The sequence below is a fragment of the Onychostruthus taczanowskii genome, unplaced genomic scaffold, assembly GCF_017590055.1.
Source record: "Onychostruthus taczanowskii isolate IOZ18803 unplaced genomic scaffold, ASM1759005v1 scaffold52, whole genome shotgun sequence".
In the NCBI taxonomy this organism is placed as follows: domain Eukaryota; kingdom Metazoa; phylum Chordata; class Aves; order Passeriformes; family Passeridae; genus Onychostruthus; species Onychostruthus taczanowskii.
Genome location: NW_024502791.1, coordinates 4471192 through 4492015, shown reverse-complemented (window position 1 = coordinate 4492015; position 20824 = coordinate 4471192). Strand labels below are relative to the sequence as shown.

At 37.8% G+C, this 20824-nt stretch overlaps 1 protein-coding gene across 3 annotated transcripts in view; it reads right to left on the bottom strand.

Moving 5' to 3' along the window:
- Window positions 1-20824, bottom strand: part of TBL1X (transducin beta like 1 X-linked) — a 194124-nt gene that overhangs the window by 100763 nt on the left and 72537 nt on the right. The window contains exons 1-2 of one of the 3 annotated variants that reach the window (XM_041416460.1): window positions 8931-9065; window positions 7273-7531 (exon numbers count right to left, since the gene is read on the bottom strand). The exons of 1 other annotated variant lie outside the window; for it this stretch is intronic. The gene's annotated coding sequence lies outside the window, so the exon portion shown is untranslated. Of the gene's footprint in view, window positions 1-7272; window positions 7532-8930; window positions 9066-20824 lie in introns of those variants that run through there. One more of the 3 variants, XM_041416459.1, reaches the window with a different exon arrangement.

The window sequence follows — 20824 nt, the reverse complement described above, 5'->3', positions numbered from 1 at the left end:
TTAGTTAAACTTGTTGAGGAGGGAGAAGGACTTTTGAAATGCAGAAAGCTGCGAAGATAAGTTGCTTTCCTTCTCCCTGAAGGTTCCTCAGCCTTGCTAGTCCAGCATCAGGGTCCAAAGGCACTGATCCTGTTGCTGCAAACGTGATTTCTTGAAAACTTGCAAGGACCTTACAAGGAGCTCAAAAGTGGAAAGGGGAAAAAGCTCTCATTACCTCCATCAAGGTAAAGTATCCCACAGCATTTAATGCTTACCTGTGCACTAATGTTATTAAATAAATACATTTAGGTCTGTTCAATGAATAGTAGGTCTGTTTTTTGAAATGCTAACTAATAAATAAGGAACACCTGAAAGTCATACAGATCAGGACAATAATTCAAATTGCAATGCAGACTATTCATATTTGTGTATATCATGCATGCCCTAATACAGTACTACACCTTCATGTACATTTATATCACTGAACTTTATGCACATAGTATGTGATGCTACTTTTAGTCAGCATTAAAAGGTGATTTTTCCCAGGGTCTCAGAAGTACAACTGCCATTGACTTCAAAACAAAAGGGAAGTAAGCCTGCCGTTCTGGAAACCTGTCAGTCTTTTCATCTTGCAAGCTAAACCCTCCTTCTGCAAATTGAGAACAATGAAAAATGAGAACAAGTATTTGCACAGGAAGATAGCTAGTTTTATTTGCTGTAATAAATGAAAAAGATCCTTTTTCTATCATGACAGAACATGTCAGGGATGTTCATACCACTTAACTTTGATTCCAATTTATGTATATGGATGCTGATGCCTAAAGCTGGGTATAAATATTCAGTCTTCATTATAATAAGTGGTTTTCTTGTATTACATTAGAAGGAAAAGAAGGACCTAATAGCAAAAGACTCATTGAAGCAAAAGAATAATTATAGCAATGATAGAAGCAAAAAAAAAAAAAAAATCATTAGGAGACCTTTTGCATCTCAGTTTACAGATTTTGTTTACATTAAAGTGTTTTAGTGAGATGCAAAGGTGTTAAGACTCTTTTTGCCCTGGCCTTTGAAATTATTTAGGAAAACTCTGCAGCATAAGCTTAGAAGCTTGACTTAGTAATTTTGGGGGACAGGTATGAAAATGTTAATTTTCATCAGGGTAAGTCCAACTATATTCTCCATTCTATCCACTGGAGTGTGCAGTTTCAGTCTGTCATTATGCTTCTTGTTCTGAGTGAAGCTTCACTGGTGTATCATTATTCCCTCGTTCCTTGTAATCACTCTCCCCTTACATTCCTGCTGAACATGGCTGCCCCTCTGTCTCTGGAATAACTGCTCATGTCCAAAAGATTCTTATTAAAGAGTTCAGAGAGTTAACGTTAAAAAGTGTTCAAACTAAGCTAGATTATAGTGAACGAATCAGGTTAGAGAGTGACTACATGATCAACCAAATCTCGTGGGAGCAACACTGAACAGTTTTGAACAGTGGGGGACAGGAGCCTATTCAGCCAGTTCAGCTGCTGACAGAATAAAGTGTGGGAGACAGAGAAATGCTTTCATGCTTAGCTTTTCTTCCTTTCTTTGCTTTTCCCATTATCTAAGATCCTGAAATTTTTACTCCTGATTCAGGCTACCAAGTTTCCACAAAACAATTTTCCTCCAGCAGAACCTGTGTTCAGACTTGTAAGGCACATCCACAGGGTAGGTAAAAAAACTCACCCAAACTAAATGCACCCCACCACCCTTCCCCCACCACCACCTCAGTAAACCAGCAATGAGTTTAAACACAGTAATCTTGTCGTCCTCAATTCACCTCGTTATTGCACCTCCAGTTGCTGCAGCACAGATGGGATGCAACATCTCCCACTGTTTGGGGACTGCCCCTAAAGGTGAGCCATATGTTTTGCAATGCCTAGAAACAGCAGGATAAGATAAGGAAATCTCTGCAGCCTTAAGGCAGAGCTGCTTTGATTTCACTGCTTTGTGCCCTGCCTCCTCCCCACCCCCTCCTTTTTTCTTTTTTTTTTTTTGAGAGCTTTTGTAATTTAATTTATCTGGGTTAAGCCTACAGAAAAAAAAAAAATAATCCAAACAAATACTGTGTGCATGTGTGTATGTATGTGTATAATGCCTCAGAAATCTCCTGTGTTATCTGTCTGTGTAGAATTTTACCTTCCACTAGACAAATATATTTTTAAACTGCATAGAATCAAAACAACATTCTCAGCATTCAAGACATTCTGTCATCACTGCCCATTTGTTGCCCTCTAGGTTTCTCTCAGCTGGCAAATTTCCCATTTAAGGAATTATCAGATTCATCTGCTTAGACAAGGCTGCAAAATAGAATGAAAAGCTGGATTATTCTAGAGAGCTCATATTTTTCTTTCAGGGCAGAAAACCCAGTGCATGAGAGCTGAACATTAACAGCAAATGGAACCAATCAGACGTAACAGTTCTACCCCCTGTTTGCTGTGAAATGCAATTTTGATTAAGATGCTACAATATTTATTTTACTTTTATCCTTTAGTTCTTTAAATATGTTTAGTGCCACTTATTATGTTAACCTTATTATGTTTTGAACCCTTAAATATTATGCTCATATATGACGTTTATTTTTAACCTGTAGTCCTAGTAAGCATCTCGTGCATCCTGCTGCTTCTACTGTTGCAATTTGTCATAAAGAATTACCAATTGCTTTGCTACCATTTTCTCTACTGCATATTTTTTGCAGGGTGGAAGTGTGAAAAAAAAGGGAGAACTAGAAAAATCAATAAATTGACAGTTTTCCACAGCAAGATGGCTCAAGATTTACTTGAGTGATGGAGTAGCTTTCATGACAAAGGCTGGGCTGCAAAAGCATGCTTGTGTTTCTGGGTCCACTGGCTGCAACACCAGGATTTCTGGAGGACATGCCTTGGTTCCTAATGCTGTACCTTCTAAAACTCCACACAACCCTTTGTACCAACATGTGAAATGCTACTCTTTGCCCCCTAGGTAGAAAGAAAACTGTGGTACAATCTGGAGAAATGTCTCAACACCAGCCTTGTTCACGGAGCGGGTTGGTTTTGTTATCTTAACACGGATGAGTGAACTAACCAAAACTCCACCAAATTCAGGAATGGGTTTCATGTGCCGAGTGTGTACACAGGTTTAGGTGCACCAAGTTAAGCAGAAGATGAACATTACAGAAATCCTAAGCAATTCTAAAGTAATTAACATACCTGCAAGCTCATTACTGAGCCAGACCTGCTTTATGGAGACCATTGCCATCCGGTATTGACACTAAACCACTATCTTATGATGTTCGCCCAAGTAAAAGTATTTAGAGCTGTTGTATTATTTTAGCACAGTGATTAATCAATTTCTTTTTAGAGCATCCTCTGAGAGCTTAAAAATTCATGATTCACATTATTAGTATTCTGTACAGCTTTTTGTATTCTTTGAGTGGTATGATTAAATTTATCAGTGGTTGCTAATGGCCACAATATGAAATATGAAAATCACCATTCCACAAACACCCAATGGGTGTCCTTAAAACATGCTGTGAATCCCAAACAAAGGGGACTGCAAGTGACAAATCCTTTCTCTTTATTCTCACAGGCTATTCACTGTGCAAATAGTGAATATTCACTGTGCAAAAGGCAGACAGTGATGTAATACTGCAAATCAAACACCCAATGGGTGTCCTTAAAACATGCTGTGAATCCCAAACAAAGGGGACTGCAAGTGACAAATCCTTTCTCTTTATTCTCACAGGCTATTCACTGTGCAAAAGGCAGACAGGATGGACTTGTGATGTAATACTGCAAATGGAACAAATAAAATACTCCATTATTTCTGTCACATTTTAAGGCTGGAAATTAGTCCATAAACTCAGCTGGGTTCAGATACTACTGACTCACATTTTACAAGAAATAAACTCATGCAAGTTTTCATGCCATGATATAAAGAATACCCAAAAGCATGATAAGCTTGGAAAAATGTTCCAGTTCATCACTAAATTGAAAAGATTATATATTAGCCTTGAAGAATCTTGATGCTGCCTCATTTATTTAGATAGCATGTTCTAGTAGTCCAGGCTTGGTCATCAAAAAACAGTGAAAACTACCCTTTGCCATTCTGGGCATAAAGTATTAAAAATTTATCAAAGAAATCAAAGTGAATGTCTAATAAGATTGAATCCATCATCCATAGAAACTGCCAGACACACAGACCTAAAAATACATTTTGGGTTTACTGAATGTAGCAAGATATAATAGCACAACTTAGTCTGATTAAAAGCCAATAGATAAACACCAAGCCTTCCAAAATGACAATTCTTTCTAAAACCTGAGGTGGTGCACCAAATAATTGTGAGATACACTGTAACATAACAAAAACTGATACAAGTAGAGCAACATATCCTGGTTTCTAAATAATACTATTATAGCAATATACACCAAGGTTGATATCTTAGTAATTTTCTGTTGTGTGCACTGCAATGTATACTCTGCATTACAATGAATACTCTGGAAGAACAAAGTTTTTCATTATCCAAAAGTTAAATGATCTGTTGTTTGTCCTTTATTATTTCTGTGAGCTGCTGGGCCATTCAGAACTATGTAACTCTTTGTTCCAAAGGAGGCACTGATGCGACTTTTCAGAATCACCACATTAAAAATAAACCATCATAAAAATAGCGCTGTATTGACTCTGTGACCCCAAAAATGTACTCTCGACGGTCACTACCATTAAGGGAAATTAATCTGTTCTAATTAATGGGTGATCAGTTTTTTGGGTACATGAATTCCTCCATCAGTGCATTTCCCCACCTTCCTCTGAAAAGGATGCTTAAATGTTATCATCAGATGACAATGCAGACCCACCACAGGGCAAGTGAAGGGGCACTTCATTAGGAGTCTGCTGACAGATGCAAACATTCTGACAAATTCTGTAAAGTAGAAGCATGCCATTAATTTAAATATTTATTACTTTCCATGAAAGATAAGTGACTCAATATTGGGAAGGGTTTTACAAGGCCAATATTTCCTCTTTCTCCAATGCTTTTTTGCTTTGTGACGTACCTGCCTATTATGAGACCAACTTATTCCAAAGAACAAATTAAGCAGCAAGACATGACAAGCAGTGCATTTGTATGCAATTTGCTTACCACCTGAGGCATGCCAACTGCTCAAGGCAAAAGGCTGAGCAACCCCAGCCATTCAATAAATGCAATAATAACCAAACTGAATGCACAGCACTGGGGGACTTATTTTTAGTACAATATGAAATTTATACATGGACCCAAGTGTCTGTGCACTTAGTGACTGTTATTAAAGAAACTATACCATTGAGAAACTTTTTCTAACTGTTTTGCTGAAAATACTATCCAATACAAATGAAATGTAGAGGTTTATATACCTTATTCTACAACCAGACAATGCTTGTGAAATGACACCCTGGACTGGGGGTGCAGTATCAGTTTTGAAATATCCATGCAGACCATATATATCCATTTATCCATCTATAAATATTAAAGGACTCGACAGCACAGGGCAGAGCAGAGAATCAGCCACTCTAGAGATGTAGCAGTCTCTGCTATCCTGATCATGTACCAATTAATTAAGGTCTAGCTGTGGAAGCAACAAAGAATTAATTTAAAATAATTTATTTTTTCTAACAGCACTACCTCCTCTCATTCTGAAGAGACCGTGCACAGACATGGGCTGTGCTAGTTTATTTCGCTGCTCCAGCTTTAATGAGTAAAACAATGACATTATTTAGGTTCCTGATCCATTTGCCAGTCACAGTAGAGTTCATCTCTTAAATAAACAGTGAGGCAAGCTGGCTTTAATTTGTACTAGCATACCAACAATTGATTTTCCCCATAAACTCGCTCTCTCTTCGCTCTGCCTTGTGACTACATAGTCTGATCCGATTTAACCCTGCTGCAGGGAGCTGCCTTCCATCTACATTCCTAAAACCGCCAAAGAATTAACGCAACTGAGAATAAAAGATGTGAAGATCTACTAATGAGGTGGAAAGACTGGGCAATAAACTGTTTTACAAGAAAAGACAGCACTTGTTTCATTCTGACATCTTCATTCTGTAAGGAGGAATTATTTTTAAATACAAAGATAATAATAATAGTAATTCTAAAACCTGAAAACAAACTACTGGATCCTCTTTTCCTGTCTTTTCTACCCTACTTCCCATAAACAAGGGAAAAGAATCTTTCCATAATTGAAAACTGAGTATGAATATAGATAAAACCAAAACTCTTTAAAAATCAGCACACTGGTGTTTTTGTGTTCATTAGCAACACCCAAGCTCTTGTGTGTTAAAGACAGAAGCATACTGCTCTGGGACAGGCTGCCATTGCTCCCAGTGCTGGACTACAGAATGTCATTAAAAATCCAAACAAGGCTATTGTTACTTTCTGATTTAAGAAATCACATTCTATTAAGATGTTTCTTACAGTTCAGTCCAGACAAAATGTAACTCACAATCTCATATTAGAAAATGTGCTATTTATGCTCCAATTTATATATCTTATGAAGCATTTTAAAGATTATGGATTTCTCACAAAACACAATCCTGCACAATATACACAATATTTAAAATTATTTTAAATACAAATAAAAATTAAACAGACATACTACATGAAGTCAAACATCCACTTTGGCCAGTATCTCTTCTTTAACTGTGACAAAAGTAGCTGTCTAATGAAGAATGTATGAATGAATCAGACACAGTGGTATTACCCCAAACCCAACAGCCTGCAGCTCTGGGACCTCCCCATGGTCCCAGTACTGAGATACACCAACATTAGTGTTCATCTTTTGATGAACACTAATGCAGAATAATGCTGCAAATTTGTGGAAGGCTTCATTGACATGTTATGGCACAAAGTACCTGTCATTTTAGGAATCTCAGCTCTGTTTGCTAAACACAACAGTGTCCTTAATTTTTCTACGTCTTGTTCCAAGCTTGAAAAAAATTCCATCAACTTCTTCTTTTGAACCCAGCCCAAATCCAAAACCATACAAACATGTAAATATTTCCACAAACAATTTGCACATTGAAGCTACCCATGAGAACTGGGGATTTTCACAACAAATGTGAAATATTCATGTACAGCTAGACAAATTAGAAATATTCATGTACATCCATATTATTATTATAAACAAATAACCAGAAAAATACTCTTCCACGTCTTTCTTTTTGAAAATCTGTCTTTAGGAATATTGTGCCTCCGGTAAAATGGTGTTCTTTTCATGTGAGTACAATCACTTGGCATTGTGCCCAAGAACATACCCAAAGAATGGAGTTATCTCGAGGACCAGCCCATCACTCACACATTCTCCAAATATTCAGTCTTTAGATTTCTATGAATTTCCTTCAAGCCAGGAAGAGAGAATTGCTGTTATTACTGAACAATTCTTATGTTTTGGAGATGAAGTACCAATGACTTATGTTACAGCTGCTGCTGCTGCTGCTGTGCCGTCTTCCACTTTATTGGAGCTGAATAATTAAACACCCTGTAGTCCTTGTGACAGTCCTAGACTCAGCATGGCTGTTAATCAATATCACATAAAAGGGAATTAGGCTTAGGCAACTGTTGCACAAAGCAGGATGGATAACACAAGATGGAGAGAGATCTCCTCTTTCACACAGAAGATTAATTTTCTGTATTTTCAAGACTTGAGAATAGACAATATACATACAGATATGGGGGAATCCAAATTAATCTCAAGAGATTTGTTACAGCAAAATGGTAATCAACAGTCACTTCTTCCATTCTTTCCTAAATTCTCTCTCCACATGTTTTTGGGATTAAAAAAAACCTGTCAGCACCAGCATATTTAAAGTACTCAGTTTATAGGGAGAATTTAACTGCATGGAACCAGTTCTGAGAATTCTACCATATGCCTGCAGACAGAAAAAATAAACAACAGACATTTAATAAACACTATCTCAGTTTATAGGGAGAATTTAACTGCATGGAACCAGTTCTGAGAATTCTACCATATGCTTGCAGACAGAAAAAATAAACAGACATTTAATAAACACTATCTCTATTCTGCTCATTGCAAAATATTTAGGAAGACTTATGTTTCCAACAGTTTGAGGAATAATTTTTCTAGAATCTCTAAAAACTGTCCACAAGTTATGCATTTTTTCATTATATTCTTGCTCTGCAATGAACCAACAGGTTATTAAGATCAGACTTAGGGCTGAGAGTAACCAACAAAAGATTCACATGAAGGGGTGTAAATTTTTCCCATGCTGTCCTGCTTGGTGCTCAACTCTTCCCAGACAAAAGGTGACAGAGGTCCTAAGTCTCTTCAACAACTCTTCCTTTCTGATGAAATACACCAGTATTGAATTTAGAAATACCCCATGCTTCCTACAAGGCCAGGAAATGAACTCAAAAGTCAAATGGGTCAATTTCAGGTGATAATTAATTAATTAATTAATAATGATGATGACACCATCAAGACATTGACATAGAGGTGAAAGACTTCATGTACTCTTTACATTCCTCTGGTATGGGTGGCCTCATATTTATGTGTTTAAAGACCTGGTATTTATAAAACACACTAATTCAACTTTAACCCATGCACATTGTAAAAAACTCTGAGAAATGAGGAATAGTCAGCAATTCAAATGGGAAAAGCTTACAAAGTCACTGATTATTCTTGATAGTATACTTTCTGAAGCGCTTCACTGAAATTCAATTTTGCAAAAAGCAAGAACAGTATTTCCCTCCAACCCTATTGGTAACATAAAAAGAACATGCATGTTTTAGATCTAATTTATTACTCATTTCAATTGTTTTCTGTCTCACCAAGATTTACTTCAAGCTTTAGAAAGCGTGCTTCAGGTGGCATCTCCCTCAAAACGACCCAGAAAACATATTCCACACAGTCCACACCCACGAATCACAGAAAGCAAACCAGCTTCCAACCAACCTGGGCTCTTCCAGCTTCTCCAGTGCCTTCCCTGGGAGTGCTCAGCCCCGGAAGGCTGGCAGCCTCTGGGATGCCCTGGGAGGCAGCAGCAGGGACAGGGACAGGGCAGCCCTGGCCAGGAGGGATCCAGCTCAGTGCCCAGGGCCACCCACCCCTTCTGAAGGGCGCAAACCCTGCCCTGCTGCTCTTATCTTGCCCTCCCAGAGCTCGCCCACTTCGATTCAGCCAACACCCTACATATGTTTTGTGGATCTTGGCCAAAATATCCTGGAGCTGCACAGCCATTTATAACACTGATATTCTCATTATTCTTTTCAGTATTTCAGTGTTTCTTAGTACACACTGGTTACCCTATAATGAAATACAATCTTTACACCAAGCCACTACTGCAACTTGCTTACCATGAAGCTGTGTCACATACATACCTAAGGAAGAATGTGTGCTAACCTACATTTACTATTCTTACACACCATTTAGCTGGAAAATAATGAATGACCCCTTCTTACATACACGGCCATAATTTTTTTTAATAGAAATTAAACTTCAATTAAAATGGAAAAAAAAAAAAAGAGAAAAATCCATGTTTTAAACACAATAGGATCTTTTCAAGCCGTGTTTTACCAGTTAATAAAGGTTTATGCAAAACACGCATGACCCTATAAACTGTTCTACATTTTGAACCAAGTCAATACATACAGAAGAAATTATCTATAATTAGAGAAACTGAGTATTTCTGGTCCCTATGCCCTCCAAGATTTCAACACCAACAGATCTCAGCCCTTCTTTCTTAGTTTTCTAATGAAATTACTAACTGGGAGAAAGTAGGGACTTTCCTAACTAGTAATCTCCCAAGCAGTTTCTCATCTTTGAGCTTTTCTCTAAATTGATAAGCAGAAATGAAGAAAACCTCCTGGAAATGTTACATTTGCCAGATGGGGGTTTACTACCTTTGCTAGATCCAGGTACATGGTTAAGTCTTCTGACAATTGAGCTGATGACTTTCTCTAAAATTCCAGCAGCAAATACCAAGTACTACTTTAACTAGATCAATGTAAATAATAATTCATTAGTTAGTGGGTCCCAATTTATAGGTCATGATTTTAAAGATAAATTTATTTCAAGATAAATTTAAAAAAAAAAATCTGTTTGGTTTCTATCAAACATTCAAATATTTTCTTTTTAAGCTGTTCATACTGAGTTGTGATTCAGCAGAATCTTTTCCTGAGGCAGCAATTGCATGGAGTGGAAGCCCTGTGTCAAGCAGTACTGCTAGACTTGCAGAACCTTGATTAAAAAACATGTTTTAAAAAATGGAGTGGTAAGCACAACTATAAAGAAAGCATCCACAGAAATCCAAGCAAAAGACTAAAGACAAAGATACAGAAAAAAATTTATAGCTCAGTTCCTGAAATAGTTTGCATTACCAAACTAATCTCTCCTTCTGTAGGGTCACAGCCAAGCGTCCTTCTATTTGTAATTTAAACTGAAGCCAAAACCAAATATATACCAAAGTAATATTTAAAGTGCACAAGTATACATGTAATTGATTTTCTATGAAGACTTTAAGACATGTCTAAATCCAAATTAATTTTTGGAAACTATTTAATAGAAATACCAATGCTTGCTTAAATTTGGATCTCCCGTAAATGCCTTTATTTAATCCAACTGACCACAATGTCTAACAATTTAGGTGAGTGTACAAAGAGCTTCCATCAACACAGACTGCCACAGAGACCAGTCTGTTAAAGAGAAACCTTCATCACTCCAAACAAGTTTTCCTCTAGCACCTTCCTCTTTTCTATATTACAGAGGTTCTCTCTGTGATGGAAAACTGCATGAGATGAACCTTCCTTTAATTAGGATAGATTGCTAAACCACAAATCAACAAATACTTAACACCAATGTGACCACTATAGTTGCCTTTGTCTTGAAGGTGTATTTGTTTGCCTTCAGATTCCCCTAGAACTCAGCTGCCTTAATCCCCCATATGCTACTCACCCTCTCATTTCACTGTGTGCCAATTCTTCACACTAAAAGGCAGTCTGTACATGTATGGAAGTTTTTTTAAATTATGTCTCCAACTTACCAGCTGTCAAAAACTACTTGACATTTACAATAGTGTCTGCAGAGTAACCTGTCTTTATTTCACTTTTTTCCACTATGAACTGCCCTTGTTCTTAGTTTATAAATTCACTTTCTTTGTATACTCATCATATAAGGGTTATCCTTTTTTGTTTACAGTTATATTATGGCTGAATATGAAATTAGAAATAGAGAAACAGTACATTTTTTATGATGAGGAGGAATTGCATAATATGTACTGAACATCTTCATTTTGATAGGCAGAAGGAGTATTCTTGCCTTGCTGTTCAGGCACTCAATCACCACTTTGGACTTCAGGAAAAAAAGCTAAACTAAGTTTTTGGTGAAGATCTGCTATACACCTCTGCTATAAAGTAAAAGCTGTACCAAGAAACCAACAGCCAGCTTAAATCCCAAAGGTTTTCATGTTTTGCATTTAAGCTTGGATGATAACTTTGCTCTTTTCCTTTACTGCAGCTCTCAACAATGAAAAGTCTCAAGAGATGAAAATCACTTCTTAATCTGAAAATCATATGGAAAAAATCAACTGCCCTTAAAAAAGTTATAAATGTCTGGACAAACTTTTCCCAGATTTTCCTTCTTCAGTTACTTAATGAACATATGGTTATTTATAATGTGAGTTACACTTGTAGTATTTCAAAAATTAGTTATACACATGCCTGGAGCTACTCAGCTCCTCCCTACTGACCTCACTCAATACCCTTCGAGCATTGTTTGCTTTGGCAAGTCTGTAACAGTGAACCCATGCTCTCATTTATGTGTCTTCTCTCTGCTTTAAAAATTTCACCTTAGTTTTCTTCTCTTAGCAAGTACCTTATAGCAAGTTATTTTAACTTCAGAAAGAGAATAACATCAGATATCAATTAGGACAAGCAAATCCAAAACGCTTGGCCAGAAGGCATAGCTGATTAAAAATACACATAAAATTAATGCAAGCTCAGCTATATTTTAAACTAAGCATTTGAGGGACAGTAAGGAGTAATTATTTAGGTTAGTGAAATGTAGCAGAAGCTAATAATTGGGTTGATGTCTTTTTGACAGGTACAGTATAGACATGTGCCAAGGGCAGCTCCTCTCCACCTCAGGAGACAGGCACTTCTGGGGCATGATACACCTGATGGGTGAGACTTCCCACCAGGAGAGAGCCCATGTGCTGGGAGCACCTCAACCTGCACCAGGGACAGCTGGAAAGCAGACAGACACCTCTGCCACCTGACATCGATGGAAAACGTTAGGTGAGATGATCCCACCCAAAAGAATTGATGCTCTAGACTAGAAATACATGCTTCTACGTTCTTTTCTCATGTATGTATGTGTGTGTGTGTGTTTTGTTGGGGTTTTTTTCAAAGAAAAGGAGTAAGGCAGCATTGCCCCGAAAATCCAAATGCATCTTCCATGTTTACACAGTTTATTTATCCACGGGGTTTAATCTAACTTTTACTACAAATACAGTGATTTGTTCAAAATTTCCTCCTGTTCAATAGGTTTAATTCCATCCAGTGTATCACTTAATAAATAGCAAAATGACAGGTTTTTCTTTTACAATCACAGAAACTGCAGATGTAAAATGTCTATCAGAAGACAGAAGGCCTTTTCACTCAACACCTAGCACATCCTCAAGTACTCTAGTACACTGATTTTTCTACTTGTGAATTCAGTTCTTCATTAAAGAAACCAAAAAAAAACCCCTGACTGAAACGTGAATGGCTTCAACTGAAAAAGAAACCGCTCATTTTCTACACTTCTTCTTACAGTTTATGGAATTACTTTTTGTTTTGGAAGTTTCTATTCACTGTTAATTGCATTTTATACCTAATTTGGGGAATCCATGGAGCTCTGTCTTTGACTCTCCTATTCTCCATGCAAATAATTTTGATTATCACTTATGAACAGATGCTCTGTGCTCCAGACTTACCTCTTTTCTACTGAAGACTAGAAACCTTACCTATTTCTAATGTGATTAATCTCCAGAATTATTCTGAACACTCTTTCTCCCTTTGCTCTGCAGCCCTTCTTGCTACACTACTTCTATTCTTAAGCACTGTCAACCTCAGATTCATCTTGTCACACCGACTTGTAACCCTTGATAACACTACTTAACCTATACATTTGAAAAAAACTCCTGATTTATGTAAGCAACTTTATTTTTCTACAGAATCATAGAATAGTTTGGATTGAAGGGGTCCTTCAAGATCATCTTGTTCCAAACCCCCTGCCATGGACAAGGACACTTCCCACTAGACCAGGTTGCTCAAGGCCTTATCCAATCTGACCTTCCACACTTTCAGGACATGGGGCATCCACAACTTCTCTGGACAACCTGTTCCAGGACATTCTTTTAATGTCCTTTATAGCCCTTTTCAACCTTCTTTATCTGACTTCCATGCTAGTGCCCTTGTTCACTTACTACATTACCAAATGGTAATCTGCACATTCTTTTAATGCTTTCTTTTCTATTGGGAAAATGTTGCCTATAAGCATCCATCAAGCTACTTCACATTCTTCAGATCATTAGAAAAGATGAACGTTTTCTATTAAAAACATTGCTTTGGTAAGGAAACTAACATATTATATTCTAATGAGAAAAAAAAAAATCACTTCTTAAATTCAAACAGAACTTACAGATGTTTTATTTCTTCAGGTATGCCTACAAAAATGCATGGGAAGAATGGCTGTAGTTAAGGGACTCCAGTCACTTGTCACTGAATCTGTTCAGCCTACCAGTGTTATTCCAGATTCACATCTTGCAAATTCATTCAGGATTTGAAAGTCAAACAGACTTACCCTGTTATGTCTAACCAAAGTAATCAAGATTTTCCACATAAAACTTTTTGTCACCACACCTGTTTTAATTCCATCAACATTACAGAGGCAGCCAGGATATAGTTTGGCTCTATACTTGGAATTTAATTAATGACCTAGTTGGTGTCTGATTCAGAAAACAATTTCATTTACAATTTCATAAGCACTTCTGCATGGATAAAAAAGCAGCAGACAGGAACCCTGAATTAAAATATAAAGGAAGTGGGGACATGATCCACAGAAAAAGATGTGAACAAATTAATCTGGAGTACAGGCTTTCAGTACTGTAAAATAAAATTTTCAGTCTTTGACTTTTTGTACTGCATGCTGACCTGAAAACAACATGATTCCTTGCTTGTTCATGTTCTTACTGTGCCTGATTTTACTGTATGTTGTTAAAAAAGCAAAACCTGTAATTATATCGAAGTTTTATGTTTTATGGCACCATGAATCTCTTTGAAAGCCTGGTCTCTCCAACACCTTCATAACCCCCTGACTGCTGAAATCAGATTACACTACTTTTGGTTATTTCACATTTTGAAAAACTCACTACCAGCAAAGAAGGAATTCCAAGGCATGGTTCACAAAAAACAGCTCTTCTGACAAATGTTTTATGTTTTTACCTGTTTTCCTAGGAAAAGCTACACAGTCTTGAAAGCCAATGCAGGCAGCTACGAGCCTTGGGTGGAACTTCTACAAACCCATGTGTGACTTTGTGAGAGCACTTTTGATCATGGCTATTGGAAAAGACAACAGCCTGTCTTTTTGTTCTCTGCTATTCCTCAAAATTAGGATCAGCTAACCAATCCTCCTCCAAAGAACAAAATAAAAAACTCCAAACAAACAAAATAAGGACAGGGGACCAGGTCCCTATCAGTTTTATTTAGGTAAGCTTTTGCAATGCTTTTATTAGGTCACAAGGCAAACACCAAACCAAGCTTTTAACCATGCTTCCATAACCTCTTTTGCCTTACTCTCAACTTTACCGCTTATTTAAAATAAACGGGAGAAAAAGCTAAGAGCAAGACTGGAATGACACCTCAAATGACGCACTTGATCACGAAATATCCCCAAAATCACAATGGATTAAGCAGACTTTCCTAATGAAGTTAATTAGTTTCCTCTTTCTTCACAGGAGTTAGGACCACTATCTGTCCCCTTCTCCAAATTCAGGCAGAAAGGATGAAACACTACAAAGACGCATTGTTTCTTCTAATCTTTCCTCATCATACGTATTGGTTTATTGGTAAGTTAAGTGTATAACTCAACTGGCTTTTGTTTTCCTAAGATACACTGGTCAAGATGGAGAAATAAATCCATTGAGAAGACTGACAGTAAACTGAATAATTAATAAGTGTTCTGGACATCATTAAACACAAAAGCATATGACAAGATCATCATATTGTCAAACGGTAGCCCAGACACTTGGTTTGCTACAGGTTATGAGAAAGCTTGTGCATGGAACTGTTGGACTGCGGGGAGATTTTGTTTTACTGGGGGTCAGTTATGGAGATTACACAATGAGGAGAAGCCCTGGGACACAGACACACACAAGCACACTCACCCTCCTCCTGGGATGCTTGTTCTGGGTTTTAAACAGATCACTCAGAACTCACACACATGAAGACATATTCGGCTTCAATTGAAATTAGCCCCTTCTTAATTTAGACAAGATGATTTCTAACATGTGAGCTTAAACTTTTCTCTTACAACCAGGCTGTTTTTATTCCTATTTTCACTTAAAACAAATACTTTATTCTGTAGCTTTACTTAAAAGAATTCCTCTTTCCTCTCCTAAGAAAGTGTGCACCATATTTTCAGTTCATGTACAAGACTTTGGGTAACTGAATTGTAATAGCTGTTAGCACAAGAAAATCAAAGCCTTTTATGCACTGCAGTGTATTTCACAATATGATATATGACAAACATTTACAAACCCTAAGAAAAATTATCAGTTTATATCCTATATGGCCAACCAGAGGTTTCTTAATGGTACTAAGAGAAAGAGATAATAAAGCAAAGGTGTATCAAAACCACTGAACAGCAATTGCTGTGGCCATATTGAAATAGGGAGCATCCAGAGTTGATAAAATTCCTTATTTTCCTGCTCTGTCTCCAGCCCCAGTAAAACCTGCACACACATGTCAGACTCCTTTATTCTGGAAGGATAATAGTAGAAATTAAATGTTATCTCTTATCTATATGCTGTGAATTCACTAGAACAAAGCTATCAGGCTTCCTCTGAAAAACTGGGGGAAAAATTCCAGAACCCAAACTTCTTCTAAATACAACTTTTCTCACGTTGAAATGGGGTTGGTACTTTGTCCTGTTAATTTCTCACTGGTCACTAACACTTGCTTCAACTGAGAGGTGAGCAATGTCTGAAATGGTGTCATTTAATCCTGGTACTAACAGACTACAACAGCACTGGTTAACACCTCAGCAGTTTGGGGCCATATTGTTTTGTTTATTTTGATAAAGACAAGCACATGTACACAAGAGCTTCCTCAGCCCAGCACCACCTCAAAACAACAACAAATGACCAAAAAAACCACAAGAAGAACCAGACTATAAAAAGACAAACACTGTAACAAAGTACCAATCAGTCTTACCCTTCAACAAAGGAAAACCTTAATCAAATAATAAATAAGTAACCTAATATCTCCTTCTGCCTTAAATCCTTCCCCATTCCTTGCCAACCCCCACTTCCCTTGAAAACCAGATGGCCCCGGCAATATGCCCTGAAGGTCAACAGATGCACCACGTCTTTGGATGAAGAAAAGGTATATAATGTCTTTAATAATATTTCCAGATGATAAAACTAGAAAACACAAGATGAAAAAAAGCACGAAAAAATCCACAGCACGGAAACAAAGCAAGCACAGTTACTGTGTTAAAATATTCAAGACACCAATGAAAATAAAAGGGAAGTAGTGAACTCTTATTAATGCTATGAATTATAAATAACAAGTGATAAGAAGATTGATGTAAAAAAAAAAAAGTAGTGTAAGAAATTACATAAAGAAAGGATACTAGATAACTCTGGGGACTGGTAATGGATACGGCTGCTTATTTGTCATGGCTGTCAAATGTTATGAATTTCAAGATTTCCTTGCTTTTATAAAATGTGCCCTTGTCTTTTGGCTTCATAGGAAACTGTGTCAGTGGGTGAGTTGATGCATGTGTTCATAGGTGAATAAACAGGTGAACAATTTAGCCTGGAGTGGGTTGGCTGAGGCTGCACTCAATTCCAGCAAAGTATGCCTGGAGAGACTCAAATGAATTACAGATTAAGCTATTCCAGATTTCCACTGGTAAATCTGAGGTCTGAACCAAGGTCTGTGAGTCTTAAAATGTGAAAACTGATTCTAGTGACACTATTGTGTCTGTTGCATTCTGTGTTCTGCTACTTGCAGATCAAATTTGTCCAATTTAAGAATAAAACAAATTTTTTAACTGCCAACTTTATCAGAAAGCCAGGCTAATACCTTTCTTCAGAACATCCATGACAATGTATTTCATCCTGCTCCTTACCACAACTGGGAATCATAAGGGCTTTATCTTTAGTGCATGGGTATGACTTTTATTATCACTGACAGTAATATGGCTCCCTATGTTGGATCTCAAGACAGAATTGCATTTTACGGCTAGGTTCTGTAACTTACTACCTGTAAAAAGAAAGAGGCGTATTTATGCAGATATTCTACGCTCATAGAACACAAAAAGTAACACCAATTAACTCAGCACTCTTTCCTCAACATGAAATAACTTTTTAGCTCCAGTAACGTGCACATGTGCTCCTGTAGAAGATAAGGGGCTGATGTTTATTGTATGTCCCAGGCACTGATAGCTGTGGAGCCAGCCAAGGATTGGTGTGATAACAACCAAGGATTGTTGGCCATAACACTGCGAGAAGGAACAGGATGTGGCTGGAGAAGGGGGCCATACAGAGATAGGGCAGCACTTTCCTGGGAGAAACGTCCTTGTTCTGGCTTGAGGACATAAACACAACATAGAACAGCACAAGCACAGGGATGAGGTTGAGAAGAAGGCATGGACAGTAGTGGGGGATCAAGACTGCCAAAGATGCCTGAAGCTCTCTGACACACTTCCAGAAAGGTCTAGAAGAACAAATTGCACATGATAGCTCATTTGCATAGAAAAGCAGAAGTTTATCTCCAGAGGGGAGAATCCTATATTAGAAAAGCACCCAAACAAAGCCTAGAGATATATGCAGCCCAGGATCCTGACCACACCATCAGCTGGATCAATGCTGGAACCAGGACTGGTGATCTCTCTATTCCTTCTTTACATCACCCTCTTTAATTAATCTCTGTCACTCTCTCTTCCCTTGTGGCCTAACCCTTTATCCACACCCACTGCCTTGTGTTTATATCTGGAGATAAGGGAATAATGACACCAATTTCCATGCCAGGTGTGTAATTTACTAACACAACTTTGTCAGCTTTTGCAGAGCCTCTGACTTCTGTCATTCCTTTCGACCACCAAGCATCTACTTGGTGCTCCCTTCTTAGGTGTTCCTTCCTAAGGGTGGGACACCACAATTCTCAGTTTAAAACTTCATGAACAGGGCTTTTTCCTGGATCAGTTTTATTTCCTCATGGATTCAGAACTAACAAAAATACCAACCAACAAAACTTCTCCCAAGTGCATGCATTAATGCAGCACCCTGAGTGGCAACATTTTGAAGAAAATGGCCTATTTTTGCTTAGATTTACACTGCCTTTTGAAACGAAGCTTTTTGAACTTGTACACAAACAATATCATAAAGCCTAGTCCTACCTGAATGTACAACCATACAAATCAAAAAGCCTTCAGCTATCTGCTGCTAAAAGACGAGGCACTGGAGTGTGCCACCAGGGCCAAAAGGTTTGAAGAACCTTTAGCCTTGAAGTGGTCAGCTGTGCAAAGTAGTTGCCACCAAAGCAAGTGATGGAGGTAGATGGTGCTTCACTGGTAAAACAGTCAGGCAAGGACAAATAACATACCCACTTCAGTTTAAAGTCAGGTGGTCAGAGTTTCACTAGGTCTGGCCTTCAGATCTGAGGACTGGTGTCCATTAGAAAGCTGCTTCTGGCCCATCAGAGACGCTGTGCACACAAGTAGGCAGCACTGCCTCACCATCACGGACCCACTGTCTTCCCAAACACCACTAGGTACAGAAGTAGAAGCAGCCAGTTTGGCAGACGTGGCCTCTTGCTGACATTATTTCTGGCCCTCATTCTTTTGAAGAGGGTTTACAAGTCCTGAAGAGAGTTTTATTTTCCTCTTCCCCCATCTGTGGAAGTCTGAACACACAATATACTATCACTTCAAAGCCCAGCTAACACAGAGGCCAGAGGAGATAAGTATCAGACTCTATACATCCTATAGTAGTATTACAAATGTATACTCTATTTCAAGAAAAAATAGAACAAAGTGCTGAAAAATGAAAGCTATTAATCGGAATAATTTTATACATTTTAATAACTCCACCATAAAGACTGAAATCTTTAGAGAGACTTCATTAGATTTTTTTTGGTGTGAATAAGGAATAACCATCATTGTGTCAGTGGAGCAGCATTACAAGCTAGGAAAAGCATATTACTGATGAAATTGAAAAATAAAGCAGAATGCATGTCAGCCCAGCAAAGCAAGCTGCTGATTTCTAGGTATGATTGCATGGAAAGGGAGAAGTTATATGAAAAATAAAAGACTGTGAAAGCTGCTCCATTTTTAGAACACAGAAAATGCAAAACTGTAAACATTTTGCAGTGAGTAAGGTTTGGTGCCTAACATCAGTAGCATAGCAATCACACTGTGTAACAATAATGTCAGCAGAAATTCCCCCAAAGCAGCTCTACATTATCAGTCCACTGAAATATTTATTTAGCAAGATAGAATATCAATAACATTATCTCCTAAGTTTTCTATTTTAAAAATATTTGGAATTGCATTATATGGCCTAACACTCAAACCACTTTGTTGCAACATTTTTAAAAGGATAAACAAAACCTCCTAGCCTCATGTGAATTATTTATTCTTCTCTTCAGAATTACAAGCCAGTGAATAACAGTATAAAGAAGCTCAGAAGCATTGAATCCAGCCATCAGTTTTCAAGATACAGCAGGAGACAGAAAACCTTGATCAATAATAAAATATCATTATTTGTATTAAATTGCTGCTTGGAAATGCGAATTGTGAATCTTACATGGAAGAGTATGTAAAAATCTAGAAAAATCCAAATGAAAAAAGAGAAAAATAGTTCTTGTGCCCAGCAGTTATACTTTAAGAATAAAATCAGAGATACAGGAAGGATTCTGTTAGATGAAAAGCATAACAAAACAATGAATGCGTTTCCAGGCCACACTGCAGAAGACATACCCATAGTAGCTTGAGAACTGCAGGACATGCTACACTCCACAGTTTTTCCTTTAGTAAAGTATGACTGGCCCAGGTAAAGAATGGCCCTAAAGAAGGTGTTTTGTTTACCATGCTAACTTGGGCTTCTGCACCCCCCCAGCCCCGTGCAGTGCTGTTACAGCCGATAAACAAACACTGCTCAGCATTTTCAATGCAATAATTTGTTCTTTTTTTTAAAGCAGATACCTCCTAGAGTCACCTGATCAGCCTGTTGCACTCTGCCCACATTCACGTTATCACAGACCTTGTGGGATTGTCCAAAATGAGGAACATAATGAAACCAACCAGTCAGGTAACAAGACTGCTCCAAAAAGCACTGCAGTGGAGCCTTGCTCAGAGAGCTTCCATGCTAGAACAGCAGTATGAAACAGGTATTCTTTCCAAAGGGCTTTTCAAAACAAAACCTTTCCAGTTCCCTTTTCAGACTCTTCTGCTCCAGTTGTTAAAAAAGAAACAACAGTGGCAGGAGAATAAAAGTGAATTAAACAGCAGCATCTCCTACAAACAGCATTCCTCCTATTCCTTTGGCACACTCACATTTTGAATGTGCAGTTCTCTGAAAAAGC